The following is a 14,247-nucleotide window of genomic DNA, read 5'->3' on the forward strand; positions in this document are numbered from 1 at the left end:
ATCCACAAAAGCTGTCATGCAACAAGTTGAGAAATTACAAGAGCTTGAATCCTCTGACTTTTGTATGATCCAAGTTAACCCTTTTACCCCCAAAGGACGTACTGGTACGTTTCACAAAACTCATCCCTTTACCCCCATGGAAGTACCGGTACGTCCTTGCAAAAAAATGCTATAAAATTTTTTTTTTCATATTTTTGATAATTTTTTGAGAAAATTCAGGTATTTTCCAAGAGAATGAGACTAACCTCTCTATGACAAAAATTAAGGCTGTTAGAGCAATTTAAAAAAAAAGGGTTGGAAATTTCCAAAGAGCCTGGGGGTAAAAGGGTTAAGTATGACACCATCAAAGATGAACTGATGCTTTAAACTTAGCTTGAATAGTGAAATCTTCGTTTTAAGGTTCTGTGCTTTTTAGAAGACAGGTTAGATTTCTGGCTTTCAATGCTGATAGGATGTTCCTCAATCATGTACAGAACAATATTAGATTATGCTTAGTAAAATAGCAATTGTCTAAGATCTTAGGGTTTCTAGAAATTGATTTTCCATTCAGTGAGATTTTTGTCCTTAATTTGAAACTAGAGTGATAGGCCTCATAGAATTTCACTTAAGCTGTGTTTGATCAAAATATAAATTTTCGGTTCATACTTTTTTTTTGTTTTTTTTACTAATTCCAGATAGTTGGCAAGCTTTGATTAAAATCTATTCATTTTTGTAAAAAGAAAAAGTTGATCAAACTTATAAATTTGTTTAGGTTCATGCCTTTTTTTTTATTAATTCCAGATAGTTGGCAAGCTTTGATTTAATCAATACATCTTTTGTAAAAGAGAAAAACAAATGCAAGTATAGTTCTAATTCTAAATCTCCATATAGACATTAAATTATAGTCACCTACTTTTTTGGACAGCAAAACTTCAGTTTACTTTTTTGGTTAAATAATATTATGAAAAATTAGTTATGTAAAACGGACTTAGACATTAAATAATAGTTACCTACTTTTGTGGACAACAAAACTTCAAGTTTACTTTTTTGTCAAAATTTTAGGAAGAATTAGTTAGGTACAATAGGCAAAAGCAGAAAATCTGTTGAAATGACCTTTTCAATTCTTTCCAGATTTGTGTTCCAGTTTGGTATGGCACTGAAGCCTGGAGGAGGCGCAGACGTTGATGTCCAAGAATTTGAGAAACTGTCTGATAAGGTCTTCAGTCTCCTATCTTCTATATGAGACGAGATAAGTATGGCATCTTCAGTTATCTAATACTGTAAACTTCATTTGGATGGTAAAATCTATTTTAAATGTGTGATTTTTAGAATCTAGAATAGATTTTGTGACATTTAAACTTAGTCACAAGATTACAGACTAGGGATTTTAGACTGGGCTGAGTAGCCTAAATATTATTACTCTTGTTACTGTATTTTTATTACTAGTTAAGCTACAACCCTAGTTGGAAAAGCAACATGATATAAGGCCAAGAGCTCTAACAGGGAAAAATAGCTCGGTGAGGAAAGGAAATAAGGAAATAAACGATATTAGAAATTATGAACACTTAAAATGGTTATTATTATTATTATTATTATTAGTACTACTAGCTAAGCTACAACTCTAGTTGGAAAAGCAACATGCTATAAGCCCAAGAGCTCTAACAGGGAAAAATAGCTCGGTGAGGAAAGGAAATAAGGAAATAAACGATATTAGAAATTATGAACACTTAAAATGGTTATTATTATTATTATTATTATTATTAGTACTACTAGCTAAGCTACAACTCTAGTTGGAAAAGCAACATGCTATAAGCCCAAGAGCTTTAACAGGGAAAAATAGCTCAGTGAGGAAAGGAAATAAGGAATTAACGATATTAGAAATTATGAACACTTAAAATGGTTATTATTATTATTATTATTATTATTATTATTATTACTACTAGCTAAGCTACAACTCTAGTTGGAAAAGCAACATGCTATAAGCCCAAGAGCTCTAACAGGGAAAAATAGCTCAGTGAGGAAAGAAAATAAGGAAATAAACGATATTAGAAATTATGAACACTTAAAATAGTTATTATTATTATTATTATTATCATTATTATTATTATTATTATTATTATTAGCTAAGCTACAACTCTAGTTAGAAAAGCAACATGCTATAAGCCCAAGGGCTCTAACAGGGAAAAATAGCCCAGTGAGGAAAGAAAATAAGGATACTGTATATATAAACGATCTGAGAAATTATGAACACTTAAAATAAAGTAATTATTATTATTATTATTATTATTAGCTAAGCTACAACCCTAGTTGGAAAAGCAACAGGCTATAAGCCCAAGGGCTCCAACAGGGAAAAATAGCCCAGTGAGGAAAGAAAATAAGTAAGAAAATAAATGAACGATCCGAGAAATGATGAGCAATTAAAATAAAATATTTTAAAAACAGTAACATCAAAGCAGATATTTCATAAACTATAAAAACTTATGTCAGCCTGATATCTGATATTGAAGATTTGAATTTAGTATTTGTTGATAAGGGTTTTCCATTTTATGAGAATTTCAAGTAGTGGAGTCTTTAGATTAAAATTCATGTGATAGGACTTACTCAAACTGTATTAGATTAAAGAATCATACATATTTTTAGATCTATTATAATGTTGTTACTGTTCTTAAAATATTTTGTTTTAATTGTTCATTACTTCTCTTGTAGGTTATTTATTTCCTTATTCCTTTTCTCATTGGGCTATTTTACCATGTTGGAGTCCTTGGGCTTATAGCATTCTGCTTTTCCTACTAGGGTTGTAATAATAATAACAATAATAATAATAATGGATAGATTAAGATCTTATCTATTCATAGCAAATAAAAATTCTTTGTTTTCTGTATTAGATTAAAGAATCATACATATTTTTTTGTTGAATGATTTTTCTTTTCAGAACTCAGATTAAATTAATGTTTTTTTAATGTTTTAAACTCGTGTAAGTTTAGAGTTTAGTTCTGTATCTCCATTTAGTTTTAAAGGTTTAAAGGCCGCTCATGAATGGCAGAGGCAAGGGACAGTGACATTCCACTATTGAGCAGGACAATGCCCTAAAGACTGACTATATATACATATGATCAGCGCCCAAATCCCCTCTCCACCCAAGCTAGGACCAAGGAGGGCCAGGCAATGGCTGCGGATGACACAAAGCCCCCATCCTTATCTTAAAAGGATAGTAAGGGTGCAGCAACCAAATGAGCTAACGAGTTTGAGTGGGACTCGAACCCCAGTCTGACGTTCACCAGTCTGGGACGTTACCACACTTATAAACCTTTAACCCTTTTACCCCCAGGCTATTTGGAACTTTCCAACCCTTTACCCCGGGGGTTATTTTTTTTTCCAAGCACATTTTGCAATATAATTTATTCAAATTGCTCTAACAGCCTTAATTTTTGTCATAGAGAGGTCAGGTTGGTCTCATTCTCTTGGAAAATGCATGAAGTTTCTGAAAAAAATTATCAAAAATATGCAAAAAAAATATAAATAGCAGTTTTTTGCAAGGACGTACCGGTACGTCCATGAGGGTAAAGGGATGGGTTTTGTGAAACGTACCATTACGTCCTTTGGGGATAAAAGGGTTAATATGACAAAACTTAAATCAACATATTTTTGGCAAAAGTTCACACGTTAGTGTGGGAGACTGTAAATCATTTAACCCTTTTACCCCCAAAGGACGTACTGGTACGTTTCACAAAACCCATTCCTTTACCCCCATGGACGTACCGGTACGTCCTTGCAAAAAAATGCTATAAAATTTTTTTTTTTCATATTTTTGATATTTTACTGAAAAAATTCAGGCATTTTCCAAGAGAATGAGACCAACTTGACCTCTCTATGACAAAAATTAAGGCTGTTAGAGCAATTTAGAAAAAATATACTGCAAAATGTGCTGGGATAAAAATAACCCCTTGAGGATTAAGGGTTGGAAATTTCCAAAGAGTCTGGGGGTAAAAGGGTTATGATAATCCTTTTTTTCTTTTTTTGTCCTGAAATATTCTAATTTATTTTCTTGAAATATCACAAGTTTTGGGTCTTTGGAATATCATAATTGCTTGTGGCTTAAATTATCCTAATAGGTTTGGGGCTTAAAATATCTTGTTCTAGGTGGCTTAAAATATATATTTTTTGTGGCTTAAATTTTCTTAGTTTTGGAGGCTTGAAGTATTTTACTTTTGGGTCTTTAAATATATTGTTTTAGTGGTCTTAAAATGTCCTACTTTTGGTGGCATGAAATATATTAATTTTGAGGGCTTAAAATATCTTAATTTTGGAGGGTTTAAATATTTCACTTTTGGGACTTGAAATATCCTAGTTTTGTAGCTTAAAATATCTTACCTTTTGTCACTTAAAATATGCTACTTTTTGGGATTATAATATCTTACTTTTGGGGGCTTAAGATATCCTAATTTGTTTTCGATTGAACTGATTTATTAGAAATATATTATTTCTTAAAAATTACTTAAAACTGTACTAAATTTGTACTTCATAAATCTTGAATACCAATTTTCTGAGAGTCCCTATTAACTTTTATTTTACTTTCAGGTTAACGTGGCCTTCTGGAATAGGGACAACTTACATTCATAATCCAATGGCCCAACATGGTGTTCTAGAACTTCCAATTGCTCTGCTTCCACCGAAGGACTTTAATAGGAGAGTCCCGATCCCGCAGGACTAATCCAGGATAGTCCTTAATGTGCATCATCCTTTTAAATCTTGGACGGTGTGCTGAGTCATATTGCTAGCTTGCTAATTTACCCAAATTCTTTCATTTTTAGTTTCATGAATTTAGTTTTTATACATTAATTTCCCATTCGAAATTGCTTTAATGAATAGCTGAGGACTAAAATTTAGTTAAGAATCAATTTAGGTCTATAAATCCATGTCAGTAACTAAGATTGCAATATTGCGTAAACTAACCTGAAGTCTTTTAGAGGTAAATTATATATTATTCTCATCAACCTGGTTTCATGTGGGGAAGATCTTATTGTGGAAATCCTGGTTAGGAAATTTTTGATAGTCCTGTAAAAGATATTTCAGGGAGGGGCTGGGCTGCTTCAAATATTGTTAATTCAGGAAGGAGTTATTTAGACGTTCTTTCAGGTAAGAGCTCTTTCAGATAGAAGGTGAGCTATTTCAAGTAAGAGTCATTTCAGGTAGGAGTTCTTTCAGTAGAGGGCAGGCTATTTCAGATAGATGCTGGGTTCTTTGTGGTAGGAGTTATTTGTGGTAGGAATTCTTTGAGGTAGGAATTCTTTGAGGTAGGAGTTCTTTGTGGTAGGAGTTCTTTGAGGTAGGAGTTCTTTGTGGTAGGAATTCTTTGAGGTAGGAGTTCTTTGTGGTAGGAGTTCTTTGAGGTAAGAGTTCTTTGTGGTAGGAGTTCTTTGTGGTAGGAGTTCTTTGTGCCAGGAGTTTTTTTCAGGTAGAGACTGGGATATGCCAAGTAGGAGTTATTTCAGGTGGGGGTTCTTTCATGTAGAGGGTGGGCTATTTTAAGTAGAGGCTGGGCTTTTTCAGGTAGAGTCGGAGCTATTTCAGGTAGGAGTTATTTCGGGTAGAGGCTGGGCTCTTTCAAGGAGTAGTTATTTCAGATAGAGGGTGGACTATTTAAGGTAGAGGATGGGCTATTTAAGGTAGAGGGTGGGCTATTGCAGGTAGATGCTGGGCTATTTCAGGTAGGGACTGAGTGGTTTCATGTAGAGGCTGGGCCATTTCAGGTAGGAGTTATTTCATGTAGAGGCTGGGCTATTTCAAGAAGCATATTTCAGGTAGAGGCTGGGCTATTGCAGGTAAGGGGCTGGGCTATTTCATAAAAAAGGCTGGGCTATTTCAGGTAGGTGGTCTATTTCAGATAGAGGCTGGGCTATTTCAGTTAAATTTTAGTCTAGTGATATCTTCAGTATTTATTTATTTAATCCAGTGGCCATTCAAATCATGAGATCCTAGAAGCAAGGTTTTCCTAAATTTATTTGTCCATTTTTAATTTCAAGAATTAAGTACTTATAGTAAGATTTGAAAAAAACTTTATGGATATCAAAATAGTTTTAGTTTGTAATCTATATTCTTTTTAAAGTTCAGGAAATAGGAACATATTCGTAAATTAGTTGGGGAAATTTCAAACTGTAGTGTTATTGTATTAGGAATTAAGTTTATATAAGATTACTGAATTATCCGATGCCAAAACTTTCAGTTGAGGGAAATGAGGTTTAAGTTTAAGTATACGTAATTCCTTTATTTTTGGGGCATTTAAATTGAGCTGCTTTAAATGCTTATTTCAAGGTGTGTTCTTGTTTAGCCTTTCAATGTTTCTTTCTGTCCTATAAGCTTGTTTCTTAACACAAAACTCTTTCAAGTTTCTATAGTATACCTTGGATAGTTGATGCCCCATATTGCATTTTGAATTTCATAAAGGGTGATAGTTAACACATGAATCTGAAGTAATTTAAAGTTTAAATGCACTATTGGTCCTATATCTAAAAATCTAGAGTATATATTTCAATGTCTGTAATTTGTGTAAAAACTTACCATACTTTTTATTCTTAATTTTGTAAGATTCAGTATTTGATGAAATGTCCATCGTTCGCCCCCATGTTAAAAATCTTAAGTCTCTCTCTCTCTCTCTCTCTCTCTCTCTCTCTCTCTCTCTCTCTCTCTCTCTCTCTCTCTCTCTGTGACTAGAGTAGTTTATAGAGGATTTTAGGAGTATACTTTGAATGGAATAAAAAGGTATATAATATAGGGAAAAGAAAGTTACTGTTCACGTTTTTCAGATTTTAATTAGATATTGTTAGAGAAGCTTAAATTTAAGTTTAGGAAAGATAGTTCTAAAACTTTGTGCTTTTTGGAAGGTCGGAGGGCTGATTTGTTGATTCGTATAGATTTAAATACTAAGAATCAAAGTAGAACTTGAACATTGCTGGATAATACCGAATAGTAAATAGATTTAGGTGATCATTGGCAGATGAGATGATGAGGAGGGCTTTGGTGTGGAATGGCTTGGAGAACTTTGGTGTGAAATGGCTAGAAAGACACTGGTGTGAAATGGCAATGAGAGCTTTGGTGTGAAGTGGCTAGGAAGGCTATGGTGTGAAATGGCTAGGAAGGCTATGGTATGAAATGGCTAGGAGGGCTCTGGTATGAAATGGCTAGGAGGGCTTTGGTGTGAAATGGCTAGGGAACCTTTGGTGTGAAATGGCAAGGAAGGTTTTGGTGTGAAATGGCAAGGAAGGCTTTGGTGTGAAATAGTTAGAAGGGCTTTTGTGTGAAGTGACTAGAAAGACACTGGTGTGAAATGGCTAGGAGAGCTTTGAGGTCTTTGGTGTGAAATGGCTAGTAGGGCTAGGAAGTGTGAGGGCTAGTATGTGAGTGTGTGAAATGGTAGGGCTTTGGCTAGTAATAGTATTATTCCTCATTTTCTCTTAAGCTACATGAACATACCTTGAAATTAACTTTGAATTTCGAAAATGACTCAGGGGAGTATTTTGTAATATCATGCAAACGGTTCGAATCAGATCGTTCACTCTAATACATAACTAAAGTTTCAGAGCTCCCATTCCCACTCCTTGATCCTACCCCCTCCCAATTTGGAAATATTTAGAAAATAAAGGGAACGTTCATATGACTGAGCCTCCCTCCCCATCCGGCCCCCTCCCTCTTCTGGTATCAGTACATGCCATATTCCTCGCCACTGAAAGGCCAGAGGGCCCATGAAGTATATATCTTGCTTTTGACTAGAACCACTGTTCATTTAGACTGTTTATGAGTTTCCCATGTAAGGAACTCATTCATACTTTTGCTGGTTTAATGAGAGAAGAAGACTGTTAACTTGGTTATGTTGTATTGTCAAAATGCTAGACTGTGCTATGGTGAACATGTTTAGTCCAATTTGATTTCCCTGAAATCATGTCAGGGTAGATTCTTTCTTGTCAATTCTAGTCATGATTAATAATTCAGTCTTGTTAAAAGATCTTTAAAGCCTCAAATGATTTTAAAGTTTTGATGTTTCATGCTTTTAAATATTTTTGAGATTTAGTTTAAAACTTTTTAAAAATCTTTAATCTTGAATTGTAGGAGATTGTAATGTCAAATTGAACAGGTTTCTGTTATGTATACACTATCATTTCAGTTGCAAACTATATCAAATTTGTCATGTAATGTGTAAATTGAGTTACGAACAAATTTCTGTCAAGAGAGTGACTTAAAATGCCCAAGAATGTTTGAGTTTTCAATGTTCATGTGAAATTAGTAACTGTATTACTAAATTTTTCAGGTTTATATGTCAATGAAAATCATAAGGTTGTAGAGATATTTTAATTTAGTTTTAAACTTTTAGATAACTTTTCTTTAAATGTCTTGACCTTATCAGTCTTGCATTCCAGTGCTTTCCATTACACTGAGATACCCGAGCTCTCTGAAAAGGGGTCCAGCTGGGATTATAAATGTCCCAAGATATCTGATTTCTACTGTTTCTGTTCATGACATAAAGAAGGGAAAAAGAACTGCTGTAGTCATTTTAGGAGAAATGTGTAATACATTCTTGAATATATTGTTGTTCGTATAGTTTTAGTTGTTTGTGGGGAGTTACTGCCAATGTTGATTGGGGAAATTTAGGGATTATTACAGTCCTTGTTTTTGTAATTCAGGATCAGGTAACCTAGCTTAGGGAGTATTTATATAAGTCGTAATAAAGGGTTAAATTATATTAGTTCAATATAGTTTAGTTTAATCTGCTCTCAGTTTAGGTATTTCTAAAAATTTTCATGATTAGTCAAAGGGGTCCAAACTGAAGTATGACTTTTTAAGGTTAGATTTTATAGACGTACTATAATACTGATGTACAGGAATGTATCTTGTGTAGTAATTTACAAAACTTAACCACTCTGAAGTTATATTCTTTTTATGCAAGGAAACGTTGTAATTCAAAATTTTTTTACATAATCTGATAAGCCTCTGAAGCTTGTACAAAATTTAAACTTTATAACTCGCCAATTTCTTCTAATTCTAATGACACTTGAGATTTGAATTTACAATTTAGGGTGTTTAGTATAAGATCATGCTTTCTACACTATTCTTTCTAGACAACTAAAGCCAAACACTGTTGAATTAACTGAAAGCTTGATCAACTCTGATCTGCTTATGCTAAAGTCCCTTACGTTTAAATGCTAATATATTTAATGTCATAAACTGTTGATTTAACTGTTTAAAACTTTAGTTAACTTACGTCCATGTTGAGTAAATGTATAGTAACGTAATGTAATCTGAAACTAGAAGTTAGTCCATTAATCTTCAAAGCACTTAATCAGAATTTATGTAAGTACTATAACGAAAATCTTGAAAAATAAGTTTTTAGAGATATTAATGTCTTGAATATTTTATGTACCCAGCGTTTAAATTACATACAAATTAGCCAATAATTCTTTCTTTGAAATTTGTAACTTTTCGAGTTATGTAGTACGTTTCAATATTTTCAAATTGTGAAATACAGAAAACCTTTACTGATTTGGTGAGATAGTTTTGAATTTCAATTGGTTGATTTAGATTTAGTTAATAATCTGCGCAATTATCTTTAACAAAAACTTAGTAAAGATTATTCAAGTGGAATTATACTTTTCTTTAGATTGGGTAAAGTACACTTTCAAATGTCTCCAATTGCATTGATTTTAATGTAGATATTACCGCAATCTTTAGGTAACTTGAGGGGAGAAGAAAAAGGTCGGATTGTCCCTATAAATTTACGCAAATGTTTTCAAATGTAATTTTGATAACTGGTTCACGACAGTAAGCTCAGAGAATGTACCCCTTATGTTGCTGTTCTACCACTGAAGTTAAGCCTTTGGATTGAGTTTAGGAATTCATTGAAGGAGGAGCATTCCTTGTACATCAGTAAATATATAACAAGCAATGAACGAGTGGCTGGGTGATGTCTGGTATAAGTGCTAAAAGGAGGATCTAGTCTATAGAAAAGGAGTTATAGTCTCATACTAGTTTTGTCTTTAGTGAAAAATAAGTTTAATTAGGTAGTGACTTTAATAAATCTGTGTAAAGGTTATCTTTGACACTTAGATTAGTTTTTCTCTGGTTAAATCAAGGTTAGAAAGTGTCTATACCTCAGGTTAACACCAAAAATTTAATCTAGATTTATACTAAATCATAGGAGGTTGAGTTTAAATAATGAGATTGAGTTCAAGTCATGAGATTGAGTTTAAATATTGAGAGTAGGGTAAACTTTGTTCAGTAGGCAGCTCTAAAAATTCATATTTCATGACAGAAATTTTGGTTTCCTTACATAATTGGCCAAAGGGGAGTTTCAGATCAAAGAGTTTTGAGAATTATCTCAATAGTTCTGATGCCTAAATTCATTCCATATTTGAATCGTGGGTTTTAAAGTGTTTCATAATGAGTAATTGAAAGTATATATGAAAAAGCCAATTCACCGGTTAATTAATTTAAAGTCATTTCACTTGTTTTTGCATCAATTCTTTTAAGATTAAATCTAAAGATTTTTTTCAATAGTAGCTTAATCAGTTGATCACTTTACCAGATTGGTATATCCTAATTGTTTTTATCTATGGATTGCCAAAATTATATTACATTATTTTATGAACCTTTGATATTAACTTTTTATTTGGCCACAGTAAGATGAGGTGATATGCAAGGTGTTGAGATTTAAATATGCAAATATAAAAATATTCTTTATGAATATGTAAGACAAGCTTAAGGTTTTTTCACACAATTTGCTTTTAGGGGAAGAGATTCAGACTCGTGCTCTTACCATAAGTAATGAAATTTACAAATGATACCTAATATATAAGGTACTTTATAAATACTAGTTTTTCAGAAGTGTCTTTTAATAAATGGAATTAATTTTTATGAAGGAATAAAGCCGTTAGTTCATCCCATTGAAATATAGACACTTAGCAAGTCTTAGGATTAATTCTTTTCTAATCAAATTTCATTTATCTAAAGTATTCATGAGATTGTCCACTATCCTTAACATTATGGAGAATTTAACAGTTAATAGAGTATTATTATCATACCCATAGATGTTTTTAACATTGCTAATAACCGTTTCAAACCATATAATGGCCCAATATAATTCAATTTCCTAAGTTTTATATTTGACATTAATTTTATGATGAATTTCTGATAATTAGACTCAAATTCAAAATATATTTACTTCACAAAATACGTTTTAATGTAACTAATTTTCCAAATTTATTAATAAATCTACTGACTATTAAGATTGTAAATACGACATTTATTATGCCAAAGATATTCCGTTAAAGGTAGACTGACTTAAAAGTATTCCTTTAAGAGAGGATGATTCCGAATAATTCAATATCTCCTTAAGCTTGTCCATAGTTCATGGTTTCATAAGAGCTGATCAGGGGCAGGTTATATCAATAGAATTTATTCAGGGCTGGAGAGAGAGAGAGAGATTGATTTGAGACTGACTCTCTCTCTTAGGGAAAATTTATTAAGCTTTGTAGGTAGGCCTACTGTTAGTTTAAGGGTTGTCAGGGTTTGTAGGTAGACCTACGGTTAGTTTAAGGGTATTAAGCTTTGTAGGTAGGCCTCCTGTTAGTTTAAGGGGTTTCCAGCTTTGTAGGTAGGCCTCCTGTTAGTTTAAGGGTTGTTCAGCTTTGTAGATAAGCTTACTCTTAGTTTAAGGGGTTTCCAGCTTTGTAGGTAGGCCTCCTGTTAGTTTAAGGTGTTTTCAGCTTTGTAGGTAGGCCTCCTGTTAGTTTAAGGTGTTTCCAGCTTTGTTGGTAGGCCTCCTCTTAGTTTTAGGGTTGTTCAGCTTTTTAGATAAGCTTACTTTTAGTTTAAGGGGTTTTTAGCTTTGTAGGTAGGCCTACTGCTAATTTAAGGGTGGTTCAGCTTTGTAGGTAGGCCTACTGTTAGATTAAGGGTGGTTCAGCTTTGTAGGTAGGCCCACTGTTAGGTTAAGGGTTGTTTAGTTTTTAGGAAAATCTTAAATTAGGTTCTCTCCATGTAGCTTTCAAAAAGGGTCATATTTGAGAATGTATTACACATGGAACTGAATTGACTTTTGTGGTCCACGTGCAAGGTTAATGTGTACTTCGGTCCGATCTGCCTATCTGCTAGGAGGAGTAGTAAGGATAGTCAGGGCAGTGGTTTGCACGTGTCTTCTCCTTTACCCGACTCAATCATGCACATGAAATGGGACGGATGAGAGATGCCTTTGGGCAGTTGTGGTTCCTGTCTGCTTTTGAGAAAGCAAAAGGTTTCTGGAGTAATTGATCGTGGTGGAATTGTAATATAAGATGGATGAGGTCTCCACTCCCTCCTAAACGTTTTTATTTAATTATAGTTTCTAAACGAAAATTTAGATTTGAGAAAAAATACCCTTGTTCTGTCACTGCTTAAACATCATTTAAGATGTCGAAATTAGAATACTATAGCATTATCTTGAAAACCTCATACTATTCTTGGCATATCTAATTCACTATCAATGCATTAATGTCTGTAAGATTTTCAATAAAAGATTTCAAAAAAGAGAAGGAAATGGAAAGCATTCAAGGGCCTGGTGACTTTGTTCGTTCAAAAACAAAATGCCTAATTAAATTTGTTACCAGGTGGGAAGGGGCGGGCCTTGGTGGGCTTTCCATTTCCTTCTCTTTATTTTTATTGAAAACTTAACTAATTTGCACAATCATGACACTTGTAATCTCAAATCTGTACTTCAAACTCATTCCAATGTTCAGAAAAATCAAAGAAAACGTATTACTTTAGGATCCCATTTTATGAGATCTGATATGTTAGTTTTCTATGACTGTCGTTGGTCGAGTTTGTTGATAGAAAACGGGGTTAAAGAATTTGATATAGTTTACCATTGACTGTAGTGTATTCATGTTTATACTTAATATTTCTATTAAGTGTATTGAAACCTGTTTTGTGTATGGCAAATAATCTCCTACAATAAAAGACGTTATCTAAACGTATTTGTTTTTCTTAATTCATAAATTAAAAATAAGTTTTAACACAAAATATTCGACTCTTTGTCGACTATGCTTAAACCCAGAGTTAAAGTAACTTATATAACTGAATTTGAGGCTAAAATGAATTATTATCACAAGACTAGAGTTGTCAGGAATGAATATACTTTGAGAATTGGACTAAACATATGAGTACCATAGTAAATAGTCCTCATTTTGATAATACTTTCATACCAAGAGACACTATAGATTTCTCTCATATCACCAGTGAATGAATGAACGAGTTCTACATGGGAAGGGAATAAACCAGTCTTGTAAATGAACAATTGTAGTTCATAATAGTTAAAAGCAAGGTTTTATACTTCATGAGGTCTCTGGTCTTTCAGAGGAGAGAGAATGAAGGCATTTACTGGTACCAAAAGAGGGAGGGGGCCGACTGGGGAGAACACTCAGTCATATGAACGTTAGATTAAGGAGAACACTCCAGGTTACTGAAATTTTTATATTTTTTTTATCTTTTTTTCTTATTTTGTTCAATATATTTTGTTAATATGGCTGTAATGGTAATGAAAATAAATATATTTTACATAAGTTTTTATTTCTTTTATTCACAAATGTAGTTTGATAAATTATATACATTGTAATCAATTTTACAAAATTAGTCAAAGTTTTACTGCTTTCCTATACATTTACTACTGTATCTTCTATTTTATACATTATTACTGTATCTTCTATTTTATACATTATTACTGTATCTTCTATATCTTCTATTTTATACATTATTACTGTATCTTCTATTTTATACATTATTACTGTATCTTCTATTTTACACATTACTGTATTTTCTATTCATACATTACAACTGTATTTTCTATTCATACATTACTACTGTATCTACTGTTAATAAATTTCTACTGTATTATGTAATTTTGATCTGAAAATACATTTGTTTTAACGATGAAAAACGCAGAAAAGACATTAGCCATGTAAAGTACAAGAGACTTATATTCGTAATATAAAATATACTATAGAAGACATCTTGAGACATTCAAGGCTAAGCCATGGATGTTTTTTATGTCTTCTATAATGTATTTTACTTTAAGATTACAAATCTCTTACACTTTACATGGCTAATGTCTTTTCTGCGTTTTTCATTGTTAAAACAGATGTATTTTCAGATCAAAATTACATAATACAGTAGAAATTTATAAACAGAAGATACAGTAATAATGTATGAATTGAAGACACAGTAGCAATGTATAAATAGAAGATACAG

The 14,247-nt window shown here is 32.6% G+C and overlaps 1 long non-coding RNA gene across 1 annotated transcript in view; it reads left to right on the plus strand.

Moving 5' to 3' along the window:
* Positions 1 to 968: 968 nt before the first annotated feature.
* LOC137650154 (uncharacterized) overlaps positions 969 to 14,247 on the plus strand; it is a 370,336-nt gene continuing 357,057 nt past the window's right edge. The window contains exons 1-2 of the long non-coding RNA XR_011045934.1: positions 969 to 1,232; positions 4,558 to 5,845. This is a non-coding gene — a long non-coding RNA (uncharacterized lncRNA). The remainder of the gene's footprint in view (positions 1,233 to 4,557; positions 5,846 to 14,247) is intronic.

The sequence above is a fragment of the Palaemon carinicauda genome, chromosome 11, assembly GCF_036898095.1.
Source record: "Palaemon carinicauda isolate YSFRI2023 chromosome 11, ASM3689809v2, whole genome shotgun sequence".
Classification (NCBI taxonomy): Eukaryota; Metazoa; Arthropoda; class Malacostraca; order Decapoda; family Palaemonidae; genus Palaemon; species Palaemon carinicauda.